The sequence below is a fragment of the Natrix helvetica genome (assembly GCF_964273705.1).
Source record: "Natrix helvetica genome assembly, chromosome: 1".
Taxonomy (NCBI): domain Eukaryota; kingdom Metazoa; phylum Chordata; class Lepidosauria; order Squamata; family Natricidae; genus Natrix; species Natrix helvetica.
Window position 1 is genome coordinate 59,417,688 of NC_138548.1, and position 13,376 is coordinate 59,431,063.

At 38.5% G+C, this 13,376-nt stretch overlaps 1 long non-coding RNA gene across 2 annotated transcripts in view; it reads left to right on the forward strand.

The window, feature by feature from the left end:
* The window catches only part of LOC309400217, a 67,878-nt gene that overhangs the window by 27,716 nt on the left and 26,786 nt on the right, over positions 1–13,376 (forward strand). For both annotated transcript variants that reach the window (XR_014176633.1, XR_014176634.1), the window contains exon 3: positions 9,787–9,878. This is a non-coding gene — a long non-coding RNA (uncharacterized lncRNA). The remainder of the gene's footprint in view (positions 1–9,786; positions 9,879–13,376) is intronic.

Consider the following 13,376-nt stretch of genomic DNA (forward strand, 5'->3'; position numbering starts at 1 on the left):
GAAAACATAAGCATGTCAAAATGTAAAAATAACCAAGCTTTAAAATATTAATTAGAATGTTTTAGTGTTTCTTAAAGCATTTTCCATAGTGTGTGTGTGTGTGTGTGTGTGTCTGTTCCAGCATAACTCTGGAACATCTCAAGCTTTTTCAACGAAACATGGTATAACGATGACTTACTCTCTGGAAAGACGTACTGTGAGGATAAGAGATCCCTAATATCCCTCAGGTGTGTGTTCTGTTAAGATACAGCCTGTTGTGCCTTAAAATGGTTCTACTGTACAGCAGTGACGTGTGGTGAGGTTTATGGCTGGCGAGGCTGGTGACATCATCAGGAAGGCGGGGAATGGGACCACATGTGCAGGAGGCTGAGGCAGCCTCAGCCTCCTGCACACGTGTTCCCATTCCCCGCCTTCCTGAGTCAACATGAAGGGGACCGCAGAGCGCGCTCCGCGGTCCCCTTCATGTTGACTCAGGAAGGCAGGGAATCGGACCACTTGTGCCTTTTCCCTTTTCCCTTTTTTTTCTTTTCATGAAGAGAGCGGTGAGGCTCTGCCTCCCCTGCCTCCCCTGACCGCACGTCCCTGCTGTACAGCGCAGTAGAGTTGCCATGGTAACGCCTTCACAGAACTCCACAAGGGGGGCCCCTATGGCAAGGGGGAAAATCCAACATTAGAAATTACACTTCTGGGGGCACAGGGGAAACATTTTTAGCTAATTTAATTAATGTAATTGTCGACGAAATCAGGCTCAGGTAGAAGTTGCTCTTGCCACCGCTTCTTCAGGAATTGCTGTGACGTTAATAGAAGGAGGGAAGTCCGCACTTACGTTACCACTTGACATCACCATTCCTGTCTAATACAAGATTGGGATAAATAAATACCTGGGCAACACCAGGTTACTAGCTAGTGTTTTATATTTTAAATCAAAAACAGTAACTGTGAGAGGAACCTTGGAGTCCTAGTGGATGATCACTTTGATATGAGCCAGCAGTGTGCAGCAGCAATCAAAAAAGCTAATACAATCCTGGATTGTATAAACAGAGGCATAGAATCAAAATCCCGTGAAGTATTAGTACTGCTTTATAAAACGCTAGTAATACCACACCTTTAATACTGCAACCAATTTTGGACCCCATACTACAAAAATGAGGTTGAGACTTTGGAAAAAGTTCAGAGAAGAGCAACTAAGATGTGCAATATGGGTACCAGACACACCCCTTGATAAAGGAGCTATACAAGTTAGAGTTACAACCAATCAGAGTCCTAGCTTTTGTTATGCGGACTAGGTTGGGTTTCTTATGGTGATTGAAAAAAAATAGACTTGGAGAGAAGCAATACTAGAGTTATTCCTTTCTCCCCAACACATACCTCCTTGCCACCTCCCCTGGCTGGCTTTTATTGAGTTAGTAAAGCTCAACAAACTTCTTTTCGAAATCTTATGTGTTGTATTTTGAAGAAGTAAAGCTTTTGAACCATTCTTAAGGACATCTGCATCTTGAGTCTGTATGTCTTCTTCCATAAATGTCCTCAATGCCAATTCCACAAGAATTTGCATTGTTGAAGAAAACAACCCAAGATGGGTCTGTTTTTAATTGTTGTGCTTATTGTTTGTTTTGTTTAGCTTTGCTTTGTTTCCTTAAAGAATAGTGTTTTCAAGGTATAGAGTTGTAAGTTCATCATATTGTAAAACATGCATTCCATATTTATTTTTGTTAGATTTTGCAGCTGGGAATCATATTCTAAAATTCAGAGAAATTATTTAACTGATGAATGACCAAAGCTCCTTGTTCTTAGTAAGGACACCTCTTGCTAAGAGGTGTAATATATCTAAAATATGTCCAGAAAGCACTGGGCTACAACATTCAAAACTGTGGAGAAGAATTATTGACCAAGATAGAGATGGACCTGTAGTTTTCTTTGCTATACAGCATCTTCCTAAGTTTTTTAATTCATTATATTTAAAATATGTATGGCTTCTTTCTTTGCAGAAATCAAAATGAAGAAATATGTAAGAACAATAATGGGAAATTAAATATCTAATCTAATCTCTAATCTAAAATCATTGGTTATCAATAACATTATCAAAGCAAACTCTCAACTTTAGCAGAAATAAATAATGTAATTAATTTTTATAAATATTTATATTGATGATATAGACTGTTTTTTTCTGTGAACTTATATTGTTGCTGTGTTTAGTTCGTTTTAATTACCATCACATATCTAGAGGTTTTCTTTTTTTTTCTTCCTCACAGTATAAGCACTATTTAATGTGGATTGTTTTCACGTGTTTCACAATTCTTAGCAAATACCTAAGTTTCTTCATTAGGCTTACTAATGTCTGGAATTTACTATGTTACAGAGTGTGGATGAAAGGCATTGAGCAATTGGCTTCTTCCATAGCAATGATCTTTGTGGTATGACTATGAAGATTCTCAATCATCCAGGTCATGGTTGTCCCAAAGGTGCTTTTTCAAAAGGCAACTGGACTTTTTTTATTTTTGCTTGAAGATGTTTCGCTTCTCATCCAAGAAGCTTCTTCAGTTCTGAATGAATTGTGGAGAATGGAAGGATTTATTGTATATTCCTTGCAATCATCTGGTCGATAGCACTCTTCCATTTCATTCTCTGCCATTCATTCAGAATTGATGAGACGCGAAATGTTTTGAAGCAAAAACAAAGACAGTCCAGTTGTCTTTTTTTTAAAAGCACTTTTGTGGTCCTTGTGATAGTGCTATTCTTTTCTTTCCCCTTTGTAATATTTATTTTTTTTGTCACAACTTCACAGACTAAACCACTCTTTTCTGGAGTGTGACATTAGGCACATAACCCCCTTCCCTATGGTGTAAGTATTTTATTTAAAGGACCAGAAGATTAAGATAAATCTTGAACCTTTCCAAACTTGTTTTTGTGTGTTGGTGTCCGTATCTGTGAGTATTTGACTCCATGATTTGTGATGATGAAGTATGTACGACTCTTCCTCTCCACTTTACACCTTCCTTGATTTTCAGCTCTTAATATTCTTAATATTGCATTTGATAAAAACCCAGCTATTGCATAGGAACAGTGTGGAAACTGTCTTGAAAGGTTACAGGAGTAACCCTGTTAAGGGAATATATTTGTGGTGCACTTTGGTTATAAAGTAGAAGTCTTTTAAAGGTTCTTATTAAGTACTAGGGTGGATCTATTTAAAGGCAGCACAAAGCCTCCGAGCCGGCACTTGCGTACTTTATGAGACAGGGTTGCTGTTGTAAGCACTTGTTTCTCCTTGAATGCTCTTGTGGTTTCATGAAATCCTATGTAAGTGGTCAAGGATAAGTAGGAGAGATCGGTAGGTAGCCTTACCCTATTCATGCGTTCCGTTCCTACTTTTAAAAACACTGTTTTTGGCTAACACTTGATACTTGAAATACAAAATCCATGGCTCACCCACTGGGATGTCCTCAGTCGGTGGCTTATTGAGTTTAGCTAAATTGTAAGTCCTCCATCAGTCCGTCTTCCTAGTGCATAAACTTGTAATAACTTCACATTTTGCAAACAAAAGCAGGTATGATTTTTCAAGATTTTTGAAGCCTTTTCATTTCCCAGGGACTTTAATTTTATGTGTTTTTTTAAACTAATATTATTTCTTAATTTATTTCCAAGAAGTCAATCAATCCAGAAATTGGAATAAGACACTGGGAGAAAATTGGTTATCACCTCAGAACATACGCGATCACAATACATTGATTTTTCCTTCTGTTGTAGAATAAGCATTCTTTAATTTAATTAATCTGTAATCCTAAAGAGGTTACAAAGGTAAAATGTAACCCAGGGTTTCTCAATCTTGACCATTTTAAAATGGTTAAAATGTCCACATATTTAAAATGGGCCAAGGTGGAGAAACATAGGTCTAATCCAGTGATGGAGAACCTTTTCAGCACCGAGTGCCCAAACCGGAACGCACCTGCACGTTTTTGGGAGTTTTTCAGGCAGTTTTCAGGTAGTTTTTCAGGCAAATTTTCTGCTGTTTCCAGGCTAAAAACAGCCCCCCCAAAAAAGCCCAAAAGGGGGATGAAAAACGGCCTGAAAACTGCCCCAAAAATGGCCTGGTTTTTTTGGCCATTTTCTGGCGCTCCAGTGCCCACCAAGACCATCTGGCCATTTTGCCAGAAACAAAAGAGCAGCTGGCGATGGCACAAATGCCCACATAGAGAGTGTGCCCCCTTTGGCATGTGTGCCATAGGTTCGCCATCACGAGTCTACTCTAATGAAATTTACTTCTCAGTAAGTCTGAGGTTTTTTTTGTTTTTTGTTTTTGTAATAAAATTTTATTGGTTTTTCAAGATTTATAGGGAAAAGGGTAAATGGACAGGTATACAAATTTTGGCAGTTGCAAAATGTGTGAGGCCCCCCTCCCTCCATACCCATAGTATACATTTATATATAATGCATTAGTATATAATTGATTACAATCAGCATATTAGTTCTATTATTAAATTCAATCAAATTAAACATTACAGTATAAAATCCAAATATAATTCCATTTTCACTTTCGGTCAATTTATAATAATATGATTTTCTTGTTTATTTTTGTGATCTGAGTCTTCTTGCTATTGCCCCATCTCCCTCCACTGGCAGAGCTCTGGCCCCTCCCGTGTCCTGCGTGTCCGTTGTAGTGTCTGGTGGTTTCTCTAGGAGTGTTTTATTTTTTTCCATAAAGGCCTGCGCCTCTATGGGTGAATTAATTCTGATTCTTGTCTCCTCCCAGAATATCAGCATACCTTCAGGCATCAACCATCTAAACCACACCCCTTTCTGGTATAATTTATTCGCTAATTGCGAATAATTTTTTCTTTTTTCTCTAATCTTCTTAGGGATCTGCTTCAGAATGGTTATCTCCATATCATGATATGTCAATGCTTGCCCCCTTTGTACCCCCAGAATTTCATCTCTTGTGCTTTTTCTAAGGAATTTAATGTGAACCTCCCTGGGTACATTGTGTGTTCTAGCATAAGCTGAGTTCACTCTATAAACCAGGTCTATATCCCACCCCATCTGTTGTTTTTCTTTGTGTGTGTAGTCAGCCAGAATGTTTGTCATGATGTCCCTTATATTTTCCCCATCTTCTTCTATAACATTTTGAAATCTAAGATAATAGGACATTCTCTCAAATTCTAATTTCATCTGTTGGATGTCAAGATCTTTGTTCCCTTTCTGCACAGCTTCCACCCCCCCCACCTCCTCCACCCCCCCTTCCACAAGATCCAGTCTCTGTGAGTTCTTATAAATTTGGGCTTGATTTTCTTTAATTTCATCTTTCATTTCCCTTAGCTGTTTCTTGATTTCCTCCTGGCCCTGTAAAATTTGTTGAAGCATTTGTTGAAAGTCCATCTTTTTTTTATTTATGAAATGCTATGTAATCGCAGATAATATAAATCCTGCTTAATTAAGGGGTACAGTAAGACCCGGGGACAGTATGAATGGCTTAGACCTACTTTGTTTAGAGGTAAGTTGTTCAGCTCATGTTGGACACTTGTAAATACATAAAGTGCATTTCATTCTCTTTTGTAACCCATTTGATTTTGGGGAGAAAAACAGAAATTCAGTTAAAGCAGTCCAACCTACAGATACTATTGTTATGATAGCTAATGCAATTTAAAAAACAAATATAAATGCAGCCTGTATATACAACAGGTTGCCCTAATATCTCTATTGTTTCAATTACCTATTTATCATGGTAGAAATTATGTTTAACATCCCCCCTAAGTAATTGTTAAGAGTGTTTGATATAATACTATCCAGCACAATAGCATTTCAAAGTGTCCATTAATTTGACTGAATGTTGTATCTGTATAAGAAAGCCATGCATTAGCATTAGTCCTTTGTCCATGAAGGATGGAAATAAAACGTATTAATATTTCATTTGTCCATGAATATCAGTTGAAATTCTGCCTGCAGATATTGCTCAAAACAACCATTTCCTGGCTAGGGATGATGGGATTTATACTCCAACCCATCAGGAGAGCACTTCATCAGAAAAGACTGATGAATGCTACTTCCTACAACAGAGTTGGATGTAACAGGAAAACAAATCGATTAGTTAGATCATTTAACGGAGTAAAACAATTATGACATAATTATAAAGAATATAATTATATGCTCTCAGTGCCTTTAATTGTATCATCCTCGCCAATCAGCATTAAAAATTCAATCAAAACAAATTAAGCTTTAAAAGTTTAAAAGCAGAAGTTAATGATAAAGATTACTCTTCAAAAAGAAAGATTATAATTATAATTACAAATTTTACCTGTTAACAGACAAACTGTTAGCTTGTTCTCCTTTTCAATTGCTTTATGAGAGTCTCATATTGATATTTCAGCAAAAAGCTATCACTTCATAATTGTCAGCAATATCACTGACTGTGTTCTAGTGGATGCCTATATTTTGATGAAAGACAATTTTCCTTTGTGCAAATTGGAAAACCCTGACAAGTTATATGAATATACTAAAACTCAGATACCCATCTAAAGGCAGTTACCGACCTTGACAGTTAATGACCTTGATAGTTATAATATATCCTAAAGCCACCAGATTTTAGCTGCAGAAATCAAGAAGATCACTAGGTAGCAGCAAAATATGATTTCTGTGCCCACAATCCAGGTTTTTGCACCCTGGATCGTATAGCCTTAATATTCCATTATTTCCCAAAATGGGAAATGATCATTCTTTTCCAGTCATTTACAATATCCATTTGGAACTTCCAACATTCATACATGACCTTCAATATTCGTCAAAATGTGGTCATTTGAATGGGAGACAGAAATCAAATCTGCAGTATTCATAGTTACATTTGGATAGCAACTCTATCCATCTATATTCTTTTTATACATACTTTAATTAATTTGTGCATCCACAAAGTGTTCCGTTCAGAGGCATTTGTGTATATAAGCACTGTTCAGAGTTATTGAGTGCCTGAAATATAAACTGATTCTGTCATAGACCCTATATCATGATCCCTTATAAATTAATGAAATAAATAAATAGCAAAATATCTTCAAAGGCCATCTCCAGTTCAGATATTGTAGAGTTAACTTCCTCAATTACAAGCATACTTGATTGTTTTAGTTGCCTACCATAAACCATTCATCTCAGTGCCTATTATGCAATGATGTAACAATATATAAGAAAAGTTTTTTAAAACGCATTGAATCAATAAATGTTGAATTTTCACGTAAACATATTTCTGTAATTGTAGTCTTGCCTATCAAAATTTTCCCATACTAATTGAAATAGGATCTTCTACAATTCAACGTTTGGTTGATCAGTCTACCAAGAAAAATTATTAACAACACAATTGTATATTTGTAGCTTATATTATAGTTTGGATGGCATTTTGGGGTGGTGTAATACTAGCTTTTTAGAGCAAATTCTCGGGGAAGACATTGTACCAAATATGTAAGATTGTTAATAATTTGGATCTCAACATGCATGACTGACTTCAGATATTATGCTAAAATCTGCATTTGGGGGGACAAAATATGTTATTGCTTTGAGACTTAGATTGAGAGGTAAAATGATGAATGGATGTATTAAAATTGCTTCATTAATATATTCACAAACAACAAAGAGTGAATATCTGAATTGACCCTTGGAAAATAATATCTATTTTTTTCTTTGCTTACTAAAAAAAAAGCAATCTCATTCCAATTGTACAAACAGAAATCCTATCTTGTTGCTGAAGTCAATAATCAGTCAAAGCGTGGGATGAATTAGAGGGGGCAGGTGGTTAAATATATAAATATATACACAAATGCTCTTTTAGTGTGAAAGGCATGATTACCATGGGGGCTGAACAAATGATGGCACAAAGCTTGCAGTGGCAATTGTGAGGAATTGTGGTATTTGGGAAGCACTTTTCAGAACAGGAACAACTTACAGAATAACTTATTATGATTATGTGCTGTCAAGTTGATGTCAGCTCTTGATGTAACCACATAGGTGGATTTTATCCATCTGTCCCTAAACTGGTCCTTCAGGTTTTTCAACAGTGCATAGTTTGCTTCTATAACTGAGTGTATGCACCTTACTGCTAATTCTAAAAGGCAGGAGTTATTTTGATATCTTTATTGCCAGTTCTAAGGCTGGTTGTTGTACCTGTTCTCATTAGTTTGGTCTTCTTTATATTTCTACTGCTCAGAAAAATCTGGTCATCAGAGAAACACTTTGATTTCCTCTCCTTCTCTCCTTCCCTCCTTCTCTCCCTCCCTCCAAAAAACTACAAACTTCAGAGGCATTACACGCAGTCATAACTTTTTACTTGCCTGGGAAATAGGCAAAACAAGCCAGCATATTCTTAGGAAATGGTGAAAGGAATCAGAAAGTAATATTCTCATTGGGAGAATAGACTTCTGCTGCCACTTAAAGATAAGGCAATGGAAAATTGCTGTTACCAGCTTCTTTTACAGTAATAGTATTGAAAAATGTATTAGTTACCCTGATAACTATTCACTTTGCTTTCCTTTTTAAAAGCTTTTAAACATATTAAATTAGATAGTTTGTTGTTGCTAGTTGTGAAGTCGTGTCCAACCCATCGCGACCCCATGGACAACATTCCTCCAGGTCTTCCTGTCCTCTACCATCCTCTGCAGTCCATTTAAGCTCATGTCTACTGCTTCAATGACTCCATCCAGCCACTTCATTCTCTGCTGTCCCCTTCTTCTTTTGCACTCGATCGTTCCCAGCATTAGGCTCTTCTCCAGTAAGACCTTCCTTCTCATTAGGTGGCTAAAGTATTTAAGTTTCATTTTGAGGATCTGGCCATCTAAAAGATAGTCAGGGTTGATCTCCTCTAGGACTGACTGGTTTGATCGCCTTGCAGTCCAAGGGATTCACGGGAGTCTTCTCCAGCACCATAGTTCAAAGGTTAAATTCAGACAAAAAGTATTTAGAATTCTTCTCAGAATGCTATTTCCCAGCATTCATGGGTAATTTTTTTGTTTAGAAGCTAAAGCAAAGCAAATGGTGTTTTTTAGTTCTTGCCCAGTGCCTGGAGACTACGAAAAACTAGACAAAGAGAAACAGTCTCTGACTCAACTCTAGTAAAACTGAGCACCATCAGTTTTAGACATCTCTTAAATCTTGAAAACTTCCATTGTCAGTTCTGGAGTACCAAATATCCAAAATGAGTTGGTGTACAATCTGGGTTCCTTCTGGACTCCTAGCTCTTGCTTGAAGAACAGGTAGCAGCCACAGCAAAGACAGACTTTGCATAAATCTGTCTTATGAGTCAGTTGCAACTCTTTCTGGATCAAGAAGCTGCATTCATGGTCATTCATGCCTTAGCAACTTCCTAGTTGGACTATTGCAATGTGCTTTACGTAGGGCTGCACTGAAAAAGCATTCCAACACTGAAGCTGGTCCATAATGTGGCAGCACAGGCAGTTTTGCATGTACAGTATGGCCATTGCATGACACCATTGCTACGCAAGGCACACATGCTTCCAGTAGGTTGCCAGGTTCAACTCAAGATTTTGACAGCAGGATATTATGTCTTTAATGGGCAGCAGGAATAACCTTAAGGGACAAGAGGAAGATATGCAAACAAGGTAAAAGTCAAACAAAGTAATCTGAGTCGGGGCAAAAATGTATTTTGAATAAACATCTCAGACATGACCCTTCCTATTTCTCAGGAAGACAAAGGGAAGCAGAGCAGAGAAGCACATTCAAGCTTGAAAGAATCTGCTACTATAACTTTTTAATAAAGTAGCATTAACATTCATAACTCTGATGTTATGGTTTTCTTTGAAGGGCTGACCGTCTCTAATGTTTTTCGCACATCCCACTAGATCTGGCAGGATGGGCATAGTCCAGGTCTTTTGGCGATACAATGATTCAAGTTGGTAAGTAATTCTCTGTTTCTTACCTATTCCAATAAATAATGTGAGTAAATTTCGGGAAGCAAGATAGGGTAGCAAATAAAAAGTAGAGAGTAACAGCTTTGTTTGACCAGACCCCAATCTATTTACACACACACACCAATCTTGTACTTTCCAGATATATTGGACAAACATTTCTGTAAAATTTGGACCGAATTAAGCTCACCCAAGCCCAAACTTGGTTTCAGTACTATGTAAACATACTGTTCGCCTGCATTTTTAAATGAGCAAAAATAAATAAAGATACCTTTGCCCAGTGTTGGGATTCAAATAATTTATCAATCGGTTCTCTGCCCTAATGATTTCTTCCAACAACCAGTTCACCAAACTGCTCAGAAAGTTAACAATCGGTTCTCCCAAAGTCGTGCGAACTGGTTGAATCCCACCATTGCCTATAACCCAGATCTCAGAAAAGACAGTAACTTGCATTGCTGTATGAATTGCTTGTTTTGATCTTGCATTGGAAGCAGGAGATGCTTTCGGAATAATTGGGCCATTCCATCAGTTTTGAAGCAGAGATGCAGCAAGCATACTTATCTTAATGGTAATTTGCCTATTGGATCTCCGTGCATGAGGTGACCGCTCAATGGAAGAGAAAACAGTTTGCGTTCTTGAATATCTCAGACTTGCCAAATCAAGAGGCTCCCATATCACTATGCTGGAAAGTGTGTTGGCCTGAGACTTGTCAAATGAATTTGTCTAGCACTAGGCTGATAGGACAAACAGACAGCCAGTTTCCTAAATTTATGTCAGAAGGCCCATCAGACCAATGATCAAAAGCCAAAGCAGGTGAATTATTGAATGCATAATACCATATTTTACGGAGTATAAGACACACAGGAGTATAAGACGCACCAAGGTTTTGAAGAGGCTTTTTAAAAAAAAAAAAAAAAGTAGGTAGGTAGATAGAGGGATAGAGAGGGAAAGAAAGAGAGAGAAATACAGTAGGTAGGTAGGGAGAGTAGTTAGGTAGGTAGGTAGATAAAGGGAGAGAGAGAGAGATAGAAAGAGAGAAAGAGAGAGAAAGAGAGAGTGTAGGTAGGTAGGTTGGTAGGTAGAAGGATAGAGAGAGAGAAATAGAGAGAGAGAAATACAGTAGATAGGTAGGGAGAGAGAGTGTGTGTAGGTAGGTAGGTAGGCAGGCAGGTAGGTAGAGGGATAGAGAGAGAGAAATACAGTAGATAGGGGGAGAGAGAGCGTAGTCAGGTAGGAAGGTAGGTAGGTAGGTAGATAAAGGGATAGAGAGAGGTGGAAATAGAGATAGAGAAATACAGTAGGTAGATAGGGAGAGAGAGAGTGTGTATGTGTAGGTAGGTAGATAGAGAGATAAAGAGAGAGAAATAGAGAGAAATACAGTAGATAGGTAGGTGTTTCTGCTGGCACAGCACTTGATCGATGTAATTCTCATCAATCAGTTAAAGAGCTTTCCAAAAGGAAAAAAAGTTTTTGCACTCCGCAAACCTCCCAAAAATGGCCCTTTTTTCTCACAAAAAGGGCGCGTTCCCTCCCCTCCCCACAAAAACGAGCCCATTTTTTTTTCAAAAAACGGGCCTGGTTTCCCCCCCCCCCCCCAAAAAAAAGGCATGAATACCCTTGGGGCAGTGGTGGGTTTCATTTTTTTTTAGAATTTCTTCTGTGGATGTGGCCTGCTTTTGGGAGTGGCTTGCCGGCCATGTGACCTGGTGGGAGTGGCTTGCTGGCTATGTGACTGGGTGGGAGTGGCTTGCCATCCATGTGACTGGGTGGGCGTGGCCAACTTGTAAAATGTGGTGAAACTCACTTAACAATGCTCTTGCTTAACAACCAAAATGTTGGCTCAGAAACACTGACATTTGAAGCACGCAAGTCTTAAAGCTGTCAAGTTACAAGACCCTTGCACCCCTACTCCTTAAGAAAAAAAAAACCCAGGGGTGATCAAACATGACAGCTTTAAGACTTGTGGACTTCAACTCCCAGAATTCCTCTTCTCGCTTCATCTTGATGATGTGCGGACGGGCAGGGGGAGGAAGCTGGAACTGGTTCTAAACGGCATTGTAGATTTGTGGAACCTCTTCTATAGAAGAGGATAGAACTGGCAGGAACCCACCCCTGCCTTGGGGGGGCTTGCAAAGTGCTCCTGGGGGTTGGGGTGGGGGCAAAAACGAGCAAAAATATGGGTCATTTTTCGTGAAAACGGGCCTGTTTTTTTGTCAAAAAAATTGCATGCATAGCCTTATGGAGGCTTATAGAGTGCTGCTGGGAGCTGGGGGGGGTAAACAGCCTGTTTTCGCTCATTTCTGCCCTCCCAGCCCCCAGGAGCTCTCTGAAAGCCTCCATAAGGGTATGCACAACCATTTTGGTGAGGGGACGGGGCTTCGGGAGGCAAAAAATGCTGTAGTCAGTGTATAAGACGCACCCAGATTTTCAGCCTCTTTTTTGAGGAAAAAAGGTGTGTCTTATACTCTGAAAAATACGGTAATTTTGAGGAACACAGTGATTGTGGAGGAATTAATTATTTCCCCAATTGCTACCCCTAACCGTAATCACTGGGTTCATTTAAAAACCACAGGATTTGCTTAACAACAATGGCATTTACTTAACAACTGCCACCCAAAAAGTTCTGAAATCAGGTATGGTTATGAAATCACATGGTGACTTACTTAATGATTGTCACAACTTAGGACCAAAATTCCAGGCTCAATTACAGTCATACGGTGAGGACTACCTGTTCCAAACATTGTTCTACCTTGACATCTAGAATACAGGGATACGTTCTAACCAGAGGTGAGTTCCAGCAGTCACGACTGCTGGCTCACTTGTGGCTGTGCTATGTGCACATGTGCGGTGCAGTAAAAATTGCTCATGCGCAGAAGCAAAAAACAAGATGGCAGCACCTACGGCACAGCCAGGAGAACCAATTCAGGAGTCTGGAGGCCTGGCTCGCCGCCGGTTCCAGCGACCCAGGCTGCCAAATCACTACCGATTTGGCCAAACCGGTCCAAACCGGTAGGAACCCACCTCTGGTTCTAACTGACAAATAAGTGGTCTTATTTGTGAAGGCCAAGTATCTGGACTCTGGAGTAAAAAATTATTTAAGATATATATCTTTATACTGCATTATGAATGGAGTCTGGATTAAAATTTAAATGTGTAGAAATTTATGTAGAATTGCCTGGATGTATATGTTTTTAGAAAAAATTTACTGAAGATACCTAAATGGGGGAAGAGTGGATTAGTCACAATTTACTTACTGTTACATAAATTTTTCCGTCAAAATTACTAATGAACTGTAACTATTAGTGTCTGCCAAACAGTGATTTGTGGATTTCCAGATATTCTCTGATCAATTCCTATAGAGTAAAATTAAAAGGGTTTATTTTATACTTCCTAATACGACAATATTATCATCACTGTTTCTTAAGATACCACATTCATATTTACTTCCTCTATGCACTATCCTATGCTATCCCAACATAGCAAAAT